We start from the raw sequence: 15,096 nt of genomic DNA, 5'->3' as shown, positions 1-15,096 counted from the left end.
TTTCGCAGGCAGACAATTATCCCTTTGCATGGGCGTCTGAGTGTCCTGAAGGCAAAGCCGACATTCAGCCAGCTCTTTGTTCAGACTTTTGTCTAAGTGTCTGACCAATAAGTGCATCCACTTAACAAGTCTGACTGACTGACTGACAGACTTACTGGCTGTCTGTCTGCCTGCCTGTCTATGCTGGCGGGGAGGTTCGTTGATGTCTGTAGCAGCGGCAGCATCAGGCTAACCATTCATTAAGTTGGTTAAGCCTTGGCCTCTTATAAAAGTCAAACCATGGATTTTTATTATGCAGCCACGGGTTCTCTGCTCTCCTCCCTACAGCCCCTCTCCTGATTTGCTGTAGGGTATTTTTAGTGCTATTGGAAATGGCCTCATAAATCCTTCAAGTGTTTCATTATAAATAATTTCATATGCACTTTACCAATACAATCAGACACCAACGAGCCGGCGATGGTTGCTGAGGCTACACATCCAACCTCCTTGTCCCATTCCGGGTTGGCCAGCATTTCCATTACCATTTGCCATTGAATAAAGTGCAATTGCAGCAGGCTTCTCTGGTGCTTTACTGGCATTTTGGGTTTTATGGTCATTCAGCATGTTGCATGGTCTGCATGGGAGATATAGTATCTCTCATATGGTGCTTATATGTGTCTGTATGTGTGTGAGTATTTCTGTGTGTGTACTATAGAATGTTTAAATTCCCAATGTCCTTTTATTGTTTATCATACACAGAGACTACTGCACTACAAACGACAACAAGCCCTGTCTGATAGGACTTAATGTTAATTCGTTTTATATTATTCATATGCACACCAAAACACACAGCGACACATGTATACATCTATGTGTGTGTGTGTGTGCGTGTTTTCGTGTGAAATCATACTCAAGCTACATATGTGTGCAGTTTTCAGTTACAACTGAAGTATCACGCTATATTAAAATGAACATACAGCCCAAATCCGTCGTTGTCCATTGGATCGGCCATGGATCATAGCTTTTATAAGAACATAAAATACAATTATGTTTCCCGTTGTAAATGTGTGGGTGTGTGTGTGTGTGGGGGGGGTGTGTTTGAATTTTTGGTAGATGTAGATCTGCTGAAAACCAGAAATGTAAATTTTACAGGCAGAGGTCGGTGATAGAATTCAAGGGACTGGATTTAAAAATAAATCAAAAAGACATTAAGTCGTATGAGTAATATAATTGACAAAAATTCATATATTAATCATACGCCTAATACATGTAAATAATAAAATTATTCATACCCCATCCTGGACTAGATTCTTGATCCAAGGACCTTCGAGGCAATATACGTGGATTTTTAGAGATTTTTTCAAAGGACATTTGGCACAATGGAAGTGGATTTTTAACGCATCTTTAAGGGTTATTTCTGACAGATTTTTTTCAAAGGTCATTAATGACAACAATCTTGGATATTTATGGATTTGTTTTTAAAGGACATTTAGGACATTAAACCGATATTTTTTAGAGTTTTTCTTAAAGGGTCTTTAGTCTAACTAAAGCGGATCTTTAAAATAATAATAAAAAAAACGTGGGGTTATAACCGTTTTTCCTCAATATTTTTAGGACGCTAAACGTGGATGTTTTAAGAATTTTTCCAAAGGACTGCCCTGAAGCAGTTGCCAGGACTTTTTATATAATTTTTTAAAGGAGCTTTAGAGCAATTACGGGGGCTTTTTCAAAATTTTTAAAAGGATATCTATGGTAATTTAAAGGGATTTTTAAATAATATTTTTAAAGGGTTTTTGAGCAATACCCAAGGATTTTAATGGGATTTTTAAAGAACATTCGGGAAAATAAACGTGGATTTTTTAATATTTATTTTCTAGGACATTAAGGATTTTAACGTGCATTTTTGAAGAATTGTTTCCAAGTGGATTTTGAAGAATTTTTTCTAAGGACCCTGAGGCAAAGAAACTTGTATTTTTAAAGAATATTTTCCGAAAGACCTTAGAACTTAGAACATGGCTTTTTAAGAATATTTTCCGAAGGACCCTCAGCCAAAGAAACGTGGATTTTTAAAGAATATTTTCCGAAGGACCTGAAAGCATAAAACATGGATTTTTAATGAATATTTTCCGAAGGACCTGAAAGCATAAAACATGGATTTTTAATGAATATTTTCCGACGGACCTTGGAACATTGAACATGGATTTTTAAAGAATATAACGACAATAAACGTGGATTTTTAAAGAATTTTTTTCCAAGAACCCTAATGTCAATAAACGTGGATTTTTAAAGGATATTTTTCAAAGGACCTTCAGCTCCATAAACATGTTTTTGTAAAGAATATTTTCAAAAGGACTTGAAGGACACAAAACGAGGATTTTTAAACAACATTAAGGACGACAAAGAATTTTAAAGAATTTTTTTCCTTGGATCATAAGGACAATAAACGTTGATTTTTAAAGAATTTTTTTCCAAAGGACCTTAAGGACAATAAACGTGGACTTTTAAAAAATTTTTTCCAAAGGACCCTAAGGACAATAAACGTGGATTTTTGAAGAATTTTTTTCCAAAGGAACCTAAGGACAATAAACATGGATTTTTAAAGAATTTTTTTCCAAAGGACCCTAAGGACATTAAACGTGGATTTTTAAAGAATTTTTTTCCAGAGGACCCTAAAGACAATAAACGTGGATTTTTAAAGAATTTTTTTTCCATAGGACCCTAAGGACAATAAACGTGGATTTTTAAAGAATTTTTTTCCAAAGGACCCTAAGGACAATAAACGTGGATTTTTAAAGAATTTTTTTCCAAAGGACCCTAAGGACAGTAAACGTGGATTTTTAAAGAATTATTTTTCCAAAGGACCCTAAGCACAATAAACGTGGATTTTTAAAGAATATTTTCCAAAGGGCCTTAAGGACAATAAACGTGGATTTTTAAGGGATGTTTTCCAAGGGCCCTAAGAGCAATAAACGTGGATTTTTAAAGAATTTTTTTTCCAAAGGACCCTAAGGACAATAAACTTGGATTTTTAAAGAATTTTTTCCAAAGGACCCTAAGGACAATAAATGTGGATTATTAAAGATTTTTTTTTCCAAAGGACCCTAAGGACAATAAACGTGGATTTTTAAAGAATTTTTTCCAAAGGACCCTAAGGACAATAAATGTGGATTTTTAAGGATTTTTTTTCCAAAGGACAATAAACGTGGATTTTCAAAGAATTTTCTCCATGGACATTTAACGTGGATTTTTAAGGATTTTTTCCAAGGACATTAAACGGGGAATTTTAAAGGATTTTTTTCAAGGACATTAAACGTGGATTTTGATCATTTTTTTTCAAAGGACCTTTAGCCAAAAAAATTGGATTTTTAGAGAATTATCTCCGAAGACATTAAACGTGAATTTTTACTTAAATTTTTTTTCAAATGAACTTTGCCAAATGCTCCTGTATTTTTAATTATTTTTTCAAAGGACCTTCAGATTTTTTCAATGGACCTCTTGTCAAAGAAACTTAGATTTTGAAAGAATATATTTCAAAGGACTTTCAGCTGAAGGATCGCAGATTTTAAATATATACTTTTCTAAGGACCTCTAGGGAAAATCTGATATATTTAAAGAATATTTTCTAAAGCCGAAGAAAAGTGGATTTTTAAAGAAATTTTTTAAAATAATCTTTTCATTCAAAGAAATGCGTATTTTTGAAGAAAAAATTCAAAGAACATTCAGCCATTTTTTAAAGAATATTTTCAAGGAATCTCAAGGGAAAGACATTTAAAGAACATTTTCCAATGGACCGTCAATCTCAAAAAAAGTGGATTCTGAAAGAATATAAGGATAAATATATATAAAATAAGGATCTTCAACCAAAGAAACCTGTATTTTTAAAGTATGTTTTTCAAAGGACCTGCATAGCCGTTGTTGTTAACAAATTCCCATTTCTTAACCCTCGTCTGTACTTTGCGTTTGGTAAATGTGTCAGCTGTATACATGCTCATGTATGTATAAGTGTGTACATGTATGCATGTGTGTGTACTTCGTATATATTTTAAACATGGGAAGGAAATTGCATTTTAATGCAACAATTCATGTTTTATTATGGTTTTTTTTTATTATTTTAAAAATCCGTTGTCACACACCGACACACACCGAACCACAACCAAATGGTCTCTTGTTCATATTTAAGTTTTCTATTGTTTATAAATGATGTGGCATAAAATTTACAAAATTATCTTTACAAATATTTCTTGCTGCCTGGCTGGGTAAAATAGTTCTGGTATTTACCGAGCTTAAGTGTGTCCTTATTTGTCCTCAAAGAGGATTTGATTTTGTATAGATATGAGAGGGAATTTTGTGTAAATGACTATCACTTAATAATCAGGATGTGCTTGAATTGAATTGAAGTAAATACTGAATGGACAAATATTTGAAGGGAAGGATGGCATGGGAAAGCAGGCTAAAGGGGATGGTTGGTGAAAAGCTGGGTCCTTTTGGGTATGTGAAATTTTATGAAATAAGACATTGGAAGACTTATATTTCCAGAAAGATGCAATGTTTAGGAAAATTCTCTTGATTTGATTTAGATTATTTGTAATGGAGATATGCTTTTTTTGCTGAGTATGAGTAATATTCGTTATGTGTTAATTATACGCCATCTGCCAGCATTGAAATGAAATTAATATTACTCATACGCCACCCATTTTTTTTTGCATTCATGATGGAAAGAATGATTGAGGAATAAATTGTCATAGTCACAGATATCCTTTTGTCAGTCGAATATTGAGTTACCACAGAAGGGAGTTCTGCTAAAAATGTTACGATCAATTTGATAAAATTTGAACTGATGATAATTTTTTTTTGGGCAATCCATGAAATACCTGATAATTCAATGGGCTATATTTAGGAAGAAGCCACTCTCGTCTTCTTTATGGAAAACAAGTAAAAAAAGCTGTGAGTTCGACCGGGCCGAATTTTGAATACCCTTCATCATTTGGAACGAGTTTGGCAATTTTCAAAAAAATAAAATCCGTTAAAAATTCTGTTAAAATCTTCAAAATACCGAATGTAGCCGCAATATTAGGACGACGAAGTGGACCTGCATGGCTTACTTTTATCATAAGTCTTTACAATATTCAAATACGGAACTTGAAAAAAAAAGTGAATAAATAAAAAAAAAACGAATTTAGGGAGGCACCATTATTTGGGGGTTATACCGAAGACGTAGACCTGCACACACAATTTTCTGTCAAAGGCTGTAGTATCCATTACGAACTTCAAATACCAAATTTGAAACGATTCTGGTACAAAATGTCGCTAAAATCATCAAAATACCGAATATCGGGAGGTACTGTTATTTGGGGGCTATACGAAGACGTAGACATGCACAAACAATGTTTTGTCATAGGCTGTGGTATCTATTACGAACTTCAAATACCAAATTTGAAACAATTCCGGTGAATAATTTCGCTAAAATCATGAAAATACCGAATATCGGGGGTGCCGTTATATGGGGGCTATACGAAGGTTTGGGCCTACATGGCTCATTTTTAATGCCAAAATTCCTGCAAACGTAATATACATTTGAGAAAGATTTTATTTTTCTGCTTCATTTTGTTCGAAAGCTAGAGTGATTTCCACTGACGGACGGACATCGCTAAATCGACATAGCATTCTATACTGATCAACAGTTTATATCCTTTTGGGGGTCTAAAATGTATATTTCGAGGTGTTACAAATGAAATGACAAACTTAATATACCCTCCATACTGTGGTGGAGGGTATAACAACATGGACTTGTTATGAATGTTTGATTCTTAACCTATCAGCGTATAAGTGTTGTCAATAAGTATACGCCTTTAGGCTCAATTCCCGTTTTTTGAAAACTTGAAACCAAAACTTTTTTATGTAGCACAATAAAATATCAAAAGAAAATATTTTTGATTTTAAATTTTCAAAAAGGATGTCATTTAAATAAAAAAATATTTTCTTTAAAATTTAATTTTAAATTTTTCCTTCATAAAGGTCTTCGTTTCAAACTTTCGTAGAAGTAGAATTGAGTCTAATGGTAGCAGGTGACGTATACTTACTGACAACACGCATACGCTGGAAGATTCGAAATCAAATATCCATAATAAGGCCCCATTCCCACCCTCAAGAAGTAGTACGTGGCGTTTACTTAATAACAATAAGTATACGCTGAATGGGCCGAAATATAAAGCTTCTAAAAAGGGCCATATTTCATGGCTCTCATTACCCTCCTATAATGATTCCCCATCATTCTCCATTTCCCCTGGAAATAATTCTAAATTTCATTATCACTTTCAACATTTCCCCACTCACATTTTATTCCCATATTTTTTTCAAAAAATAACAACTCCTAATTCACTTCCCCCTCAAGTTCAAAGTCATCACCACCCATTCAATTAAAAAAAAATAACTTCTTACTTCAACAATTTACAAAAATTGTGTTGTAAAATGTTTAAAATATCATTGATTGTGGAAGGAAAAGAGCAAACAACAACAACATGCATTTTTAATCGTTCCATGGTCGTTATGTGTCTGTGTCTGTCTGTGTGCGTGCGTGCGTATGTGTAAATCACATAATGTTGTTACTTTTTCAAATCCAATTTATATTCATGAAATTTTAAATTGGCCCCGGAATGTTAGAGAGAACACATCATTAAAAAGTTTCGTACTTTTAATCATTTCTTTTGCTCTCTCTCTATTTCGGCTCGAACAATGACTTTGATGATTATGGTGTCTGGCCGTAATGTGTGTGTATGTTGATATATTAGGGTGTAATGCTACTTTAGAACAAAAAATTGATAAATCAAAATTCAGATTTTTCAAAAAAAAAAAAAAAAACAAAAAAAAAAAAAAAAATAATAATAATAAAAAAAAAAACATGCTATGAAGAAATTTTAAAGAAATCCACACCTATTTAGCAGAAAGGTCCTTTGGAAAAACGTATAAAAATTTAAGTCTAGCTCCCATAAAAAATCCCTTAAACATGATTTGGATTAAACCTTTAAGTGTCCACCCCTAGGTCTTGCAAAGAATACAATCCTAGATCCTTCGTTTAAAAATTCACATTGAGTGCTTCGAAAAATGTCATAATATCCACTTCAAGGGCCTCAACATATTCTTTAAAAATCTACCATTGGCCCATTGAAAAATATATTTAAAAATTCACATCCAGGTTCTTTCAAAAAAAAAAAAAAAAAAAAAAAATAAATAAATAAATAAAATAAATAAATAAATAAAATAAAAAATAAAAAAAGGAAATCCACTAATAGGTCCTTAGAAAAACTTCTTATAAATCCACCCAGAAATGCTTGAAAATCCACTCCTAAAAATACTCTTTTATTGGGTCCTTCTCAACAAATCTTTAAAAATCCAAGCTCTCTATAAATAAATTTTTAAAAAATTGAAATTTTTTTTCTTATAAATCCACGTTTCTTTGACTGAAGGTCCTTTGAAAAAATATTCTTAAAAAATCCACATTTCTTAAACTGAAGGTCCTTTTAAAAATATTCTTTAAAATTCCACATTTCTTTGGCTGAAGGTCCTTTGGAAAATATTCTTTAAAAATCCACATTTCTTTGGCTGAAGGTCCTCTGAAATATATTCTTTAAAAATCCACGTTTCTTTGACTGAAGGTCCTTTGAAAAAAATTCTTAAAAAAATCCACGATTCTTTGGCTGAAGTTCCTTTGAAAAATTTATTTAAAAATCCACGTTTATTTGGGTGAAGTTCCTTTGAAAAAATTCTTTAAAAGTCCACGTTACTTTGGCTGAAGGTCCTTTGAAAAATATTCTTTAAAAGTCCACGTTACTTTGGCTGAAGGTCCTTTGAAAAATATTCCTAAAAAATCCACGTATCTTTAAGTAGAGGTCCTTTGAAAAATATTCTTTAAAAAATCCACGTTTCTTTGGCTGAAGGTCATTTGAAAAATATTCTTAAAAAATCCACCTTTCTTTGACCAAAGGTCCTTTGAAAGATATCCTTTAAAAATCCACGTTTCTGTGTCGGAAGGTCCTTTGAGAAATATTCTTAAAAAATCCACGTTTCTTTAACTGAAAGTCCTTTGGAAAATGTTCATTGAAAAATCCACGTTTCTTTGGCTGAAGGTCCTTTGAAATATATTCTTAAAAAATCCACGTTTTTTTGACCAGAGGTCCTTTGACAAATATTCTTTAAAACTCCACGTTTAGTTAACTGAAGGTCCTTTGGGAAATATTCTTAAAATATCCACATTTCTTAAACTGAAGGTCCTTTGAAAAATATTCTTAAAATATCCACATTTCTTAAACTGAAGGTCCTTTGAAAAATATTCTTAAAAAATCCACGTTTCTTAGACTGAAGGTCCTTTAAAAAATATTCTTAAAAAATCCACGTTTCTTTGACTGAAGGTCCTTTAAAAAATATTATTAAAAAATCCACGTTTCTATGACTGAAGGTCCTTTGAAAAATATTCTTAAAAAATCCACGTTTCTTTGACTGAAGGTCCTTTAAAAAATATTATTAAAAAATCCACGTTTCTTTGACAGAAGGTCCTTTGAAAAATATTCTTAAAAATCCACGTTTCTTTGACTGAAGGTCCTTTAAAAAATATTATTAAAAAATCCACGTTTCTTTGACTGAAGGTCCTTTGAAAAATAATCTTTAAAAATCCACGTTTCTTTGTCGGAAGGTCCTTTGAAAAATAATCTTTAAAAATCCACGTTTCTTTGTCGGAAGGTCCTTTGAAAAATACTCCTAAAAAAATCCACGTTCCTTTAACTGAAGGTCCTTTGAAAAATATTCTTTAAAAAATCCACGTTTAGTTAACTGAAGGTCCTTTGGGAAATATTATATAAATCCACGTATATGGAACTGAAGGTCATTTGAAAAATATTCTTTAAAAATCCACGTTTATGGAACTGAAGGTCCTTTGAAAAATATCCTTAAAAAATCCACGTTTATGGAACTGAAGGTCCTTTGAAAAATATTCTTAAAAAATCCACGTTTCTTTATTTGAAGGTCCTTTAAAAAATATTCTTAAAAAATCCACGTTTCTTTGACTGAAGGTCCTTTGAAAAATAGCCTTAGAAAATCCACGTTTCTTTAACTGAAGGTTCTTTGAAAAATATTCTTAAAAATCCACGTTTTTTTTTTAACTGAAGGTCCTTTGAAAAATAATCCTTAAAAATTTACGTTTCTTTGGCTGGAGGTCCTTTGAAAATTTTTCTTTAAAAATCCACGTTCCTTTGACTAGAGGTCCTTTAAAAAATATACGTAAAAAATCCACGTTTCTTTAACTGAAGGTCCTTTGAAAAATATTCTTTAAAAATCCACGTTTCTTTGACTGAAGGTCCATTGAAAATTATTCTTTAAAAAAAACTGAATGTCCTTGAAAAAATTCTTTATAAAATCCAAGTTTATAGAACTGAAGGTCTTTTGAAAAAATATTCTTTAAAAATCCAAGTTTCTTTGACTGAAGGTCCTTTGAAAAACAGTTTTAAAAAATCCATGTTTCTCTGGCTAAGGGTCCTTTGAAAAATATTCCTTAAAAATCCAGATTTATGGAGTCGAAGGTCCTTTGAAAAAAAATTTTTAAAAAATCCAGGTTTTGTTAATTGAAGGACCTTTGAAAAATATTTTTTAAAAATCAAGGTTTATGGAAATGAAGGTCCTTTGTAATCCATATTTATAGAGTTGAATGTCCTTTGAAAAAAATCTCTAAAATATCCACGTTTATTGGTCATGAGGTCCTTTGAAAAAATTCTCTAAAAAATCTACGTTTATTGGTCATGAGGTCCTTTGAAAAAAATTCTTTGAAAATCCACGCTTATTGGTATTGCGGTCCTTTCAAAAAATTCTTTAAAAATCTACGTTTATGGAACTGAAGATCCTTTAAAAAGTATTGTTTAAAAATCCAAATATTTGACAGAATATTCTTTGAAAAATATAAAAATATATAGGTAATTTGAAAAATATTCTTAAAAAATCCAAGATATTTTATTAAAGGTCCTTTGAAAAAATTCGTTCAACAATACAGGTTTGTTTGGCTGAAAGTCCTTTGAAACAAATTTCGTAAAAATCCACTTTAATTGTCTTTAAGGTCCTTGAAAAAAATATTCTTAAAAAAAACACGTTTCTTTGGCTGAAGGTCCCTTGAAAAATACTCTTTAAAAGTCTATATTTCTTTGGCTGAAGATCCTTTGAAAAATATTCTCTGAAGTACCCTATTGTGAATCATGCGTCCAATTTCAAATTCACCTGTCTGATATGGTATTTTATGTTCATCCCCACCAACCTATCCCTCTACCTTCTATTCCTGTTTAACTGAAGAGTTTGTTCATTAGAAATTCATTTCGAAAAACTTATAACATTGGTTGTGTCGTTGTTGAATTATGATTGCCTTCCAGTCTGCGTAAGGCCATTCCAGACATCATCATTCGCATGATGGATGGATGGATGCATGCATGACATTATGATGAGGAGCCCACAGGCAATAGTTATCAGCAGACACAAAGCACGACCAAGGAAAAAAAAAACAATTTCACCGAACTTCATTAAACTCCAATATTCTGGGCACATGCAAAACAGGATTCAATAGAAAAAAAAAATTCTAACATTGAAGAGCCTGCATGTCCTGTGTGGGTCTAATATCAACACCTCTTCTTTGAGGTGGGGGTCACATCATCTGAAATATAAATTATTTTTTGAATTTTGTTGAGGTATTATTTTGGGCATGCTTGGGAAAATGAAGGCCATATTGGTCTAGCCTGGGTATTTGGAAATTGTGATACGAGTATGAAAATAATGCTGAGTTCTTTTAGATTTTGAAAAGGCATGAAATATAGGACATTTATAAAATGAAATTAAAAACGAATATTGTAGGGCGTATAAGTGTCGACAATACTCATACGCACTAGCGCTTTTTTGTTTCAATGTCGAAACTACTCTTTTGTTTCAGTGTCGACAATACTCATACGCTCTGGATTTATTCGTTTCAGAGTCGAAACTGTCCCAGGTGAGAATACACAAAAGGTTTTTTTGACTCTCTTCGGTCACAGGGTAGCTTCTCCGTAAAAAACCAAAACCGGCCGAAATTTAACTACGCCAACCTTAAACTCCAATTTTTTTTACGCAGAAGCCAGCCAAAAAAACGTCTAGTTTTTTCACCTTTAGAGGGTGGGATGTATGCAAAATATATCTGACAGTTATATACAAAATTTCAAAATTGTGCTTTGTACTCTGGTGCGTATGAGTAGTGCCGGCACTTATACGCCCCTCGGGTATTTATTTTATTTTTAAATTTATATTTTTTATACTTTTTTCTTTATCTCTCTCGGATTTTCGGGCTGTTGCAATGGGCCGACATTTAGCTTAGCCAACCTAAACCTCCAATTTTCTTTTACGCAGAAGCCAGCCGGTGATTTAAGACAACCAAAAAAGACTTCTATGCCAAATATATCTGGCAATTATATAACAATTTTGAAAATTGTGCTTCGTACCCTGTTGCGTATGAGTGGTGTCAGCACTTATACGTCCCTCCGGTATTTATTTGTATTTCTTGAAATTTCTAGTTTTTTATGCATTTTCCCATAGATTTCCTTTTATCCTAAATATTCAAAAACACCACTGAACTAGTCTTGCAACTAAAATCAAATTCAAATCGGATTATTCTATCCCTCTTCTTCTATTTCGGATTTAAGGAAATACAAGCAACAGCTGTTCCAAATACTCTAAACTGCTGATGGGTATTTCCTCTCATGCCTTTAACTAAAGGATGTGATGTTTAGCTGATGTTCCATTGCTTTTATTTCCAATTCCAATTACCTCCCTAATTTGTTGGAAAATATCATTTTTCCTTTCTCTCTCCAAAAAAAAAAACTGACAAAGAATTTGGAAAAAAATCCAAGATTAATTCCAAGAATGTTTATCCTTTTTAGCTTAAATGATGAACTACATTTTGTTTATTTGTCTGCCAACTAATGGAAAACTGCTGCCATTTTTTGAGGGAAGGGAGGCTAAAATCTCCAGGGCAAATTGCAAATACTTGTTGTCGTAGTGCCACTCGATTCTATTCTTCTGTTTTTATTTTTTCATTTGGCTCGTGGTTCTGTGTCATTCAAACAACTTGTCTTGTCTATCATTTTCTTCTTGATTGGCTTTTAGTTTTGGACAGATTCGGTGATTTTGTTTTTGTTGTTTTTAGCTGCAGATAAAATCTCATGAGAACAAAACTACAAAACAAGTGACACAAGTCGAGAACAAAAAAACAATAAAGCAATAATAGTTATTTGGCCAAGGATTTGTTGCATGCTCCCCCGCCCCTCCCCTTATTTTCCCCTCCTCATCCATGTCATCTAAACAAAACTTCATTAGACAATCAATGTTTGTCCGTACATGTTCAATTTTCATTCTTGTTTTTTCTTCCTTCTTTATTTGAAAGGATTGCCTGGTAAATTTCGAGATCGAGATGTTGGTGTACATGGTCCGAATGCTATGTGGATTTTGTCTATAAAACGTAACTACATTTTCGGATAGTTCTCTAATATATGTTTTGATAGAAAAGCCAATTAAAAGAGATTTTGAAGAAGAAAGAAAAACAAAATGAAAAAAAAAAAATATATAAAAAATAATAAAAGAAATTACACCATTTCCTTTAAATCTTCTGGGGTTCATCGGGGCGTATAAGTTGTGACAACAATTATACGCCATGAATTACCATTTAAATTTGAATGAATTTTTTTTTAAATCCACTTTGAAAATCGAAAATAAGTCTTCTTTAAGAGGCCCAGAGAACTAAATACCGGCGCCCAAGGGGCAGGAGGAGACTAGAGAACAAAAAGTGAATAATAAACAAGAATTGTTTTTATTTAAATTGTTCTGAATAACTTGTAGAACGTGGCTTTTTAAGAATAATTTCAAGGGCCAAAAACATGACTTTTTAAGAATATTTTCACCGGAACTTTAGGCAATAAAAGGAGATTTTTAGGATAAATTTCCAAAGGACCTGGAGCCTGATATAAATGGGCTTCTTTAAGAATTTTTTTTAAAGAAAAATAAACTTGATTTTTTTTTATAAATATTTTTCAAAGGACCTTCATCCCAACAAACGTCGATTTTCTAAGAATATTTTTGGAAGGACCTACAGTTCCAAAAACAAGACGTTTTTAAGAACACCTTTCGAAGACCTTCAGGGTTAATAAATGCTAACTTTGTAAGAGTATTTCTTCACATGAACGCAAGGGACCTTCAGTTAAATAAATGTATTTTTTTGGAATATTTTTCAAGGGACCTTCCGGACTAAGAAGCACCCATAGTTTAACAATATTTTTTAAAAGACTTTCAGATGGGTTAATGTAGATTTTTTATGTGAACATTTTTCGAAGGACCTACAAATCGTGGATTTAAAAAAATTGCAATTCATTGCCAAAAACCTGGATTTTTTACCAATATTTTTCAAAGAAACTTCGGCCTAAAAATTTGGATTTTTAAGAATATTTTTCAATGTACCTTCAGACTAGTAACCCTAAAATCTTTAGCAGCAAATTTTCAAATAGTCGTGCTTTCGAATAAAAAATGTAGATTTTTCTGATTATTTTTACAAATTACCTTTGGCTTTAAGTAGAGGTAAAAAAGAAAAACGTGGATTTTTAAGAAATATCTTTCAAAGACCCTTTCATCCGAAAAGAAATTGTGAAAAAAAATATTTTTTCAGAGGACCTCTATATTGAGTTCATTTTTATGAGGACCTGTAGATCAACACTAGTGATATCTTGGGGTTATTTTTTAAATGACCATTTGATTCTTTTTTAAGATTTTTTAGAAGGAATTTCATAGAAAAATTCCTGAATATTTTGAGGAAAACAATTTAAGAGCATTTAAATCAAAAGAAATAGGATTTGAATAAAAGAGAATAGAATAAAAAATAGGTCTTCATAGAGAAACACTGATGTATTTATAAAGAAGATCTGAACGCTTTTTTGAGAAGAGCTAAGGTCTTCATAGACATGATAAGATCTGCACATATATGGTCTGATGTCTTCTTTTAGATAAACTGAGATGATAATGTATATCTGGGATCTTCAAAGGAAAGGGAGAAGGCTTGATGTCTTCTTACTGAAAAACCTGATTAACTTCCTGAGATTTGGATTAAAGAGAATAAAATAAAAGTAGGTCTTCATAGAGAAACCCTAATGTATTTATAAAGAAGATCTGAACTAAGTGTAGAGCTAAGGTATTCATAGACATGATAAGATCTGCACATAGATAGTGTCTCCTTATAGAAAAAACTGAGATGTATATCTGGTATCTTTGAAGGAAAGAGAGAAGGCTTGAGGTCTTCTCACTGAAAAAAAAAACTGAAGCCCTAATATTAACTTCCTGAGATTTTCACAGAGAAAACCTAAGCTCTATATAGGTAAAATCTGAAGCCTTCATGAAAAAGACACGAGATCTTTATATAGAATACCTGAGGTTTTCATCGAGAAATCTTTGCATTTTTGTCGAAAAAAACGGAATTCTGTAGAAACCCTAATGGCTTAATGGAGAATAATTGAAAGTTTTTAGAGAAGATTTGAGGCCTTTAAAGAGTAACTTTGAGAATTTCGTAGGTAAAATTTTAAGTCGCCACAAAGGAGATCTGTGAATTTCTCTGAAAAGTTCTGCAGTCTTCGTGGAGCTTATTTAGAGAAAACTTGAGGCCTTTTTTGGGAATAGCTTAAAATATACTTAAGCTGTTCGTGGGGAAGACTTGAAGTTTTTATAAGGAAAACCTGAATGATTCACTGGAAAGTTGTGAGTATTTCATAGAGAATTTTTTACCTGCAGACAGCAGGTGCCTCAAGGAAACGTGAATTTCCAAGGAAACGTGGATTTTTAAAGAATATTTTTCAAAGGACCTCTGGTCAAAGAACCGTGGATTTTTAAAGAATATTTTTCAAAGGACCTTCAGCCAATTAAACGTGGATTTTTGTAGAATATTTTTCAAAGGAATTTCAGCCAAAAGAAAGGGGAATATTTTTCATAGAATATTTTTCAAAGCTAAAGGAACGGCAGGTCAAGGAAACGTGGATTTTTAAGAATATTTTTCAAGGGCCCTCTAGTCAAAGAAACGTTGATTTTTAA

Source organism: Musca domestica, unplaced genomic scaffold (assembly GCF_030504385.1).
Source record: "Musca domestica strain aabys unplaced genomic scaffold, Musca_domestica.polishedcontigs.V.1.1 25, whole genome shotgun sequence".
Taxonomy (NCBI): domain Eukaryota; kingdom Metazoa; phylum Arthropoda; class Insecta; order Diptera; family Muscidae; genus Musca; species Musca domestica.
This window is presented reverse-complemented; position numbering follows the sequence as displayed.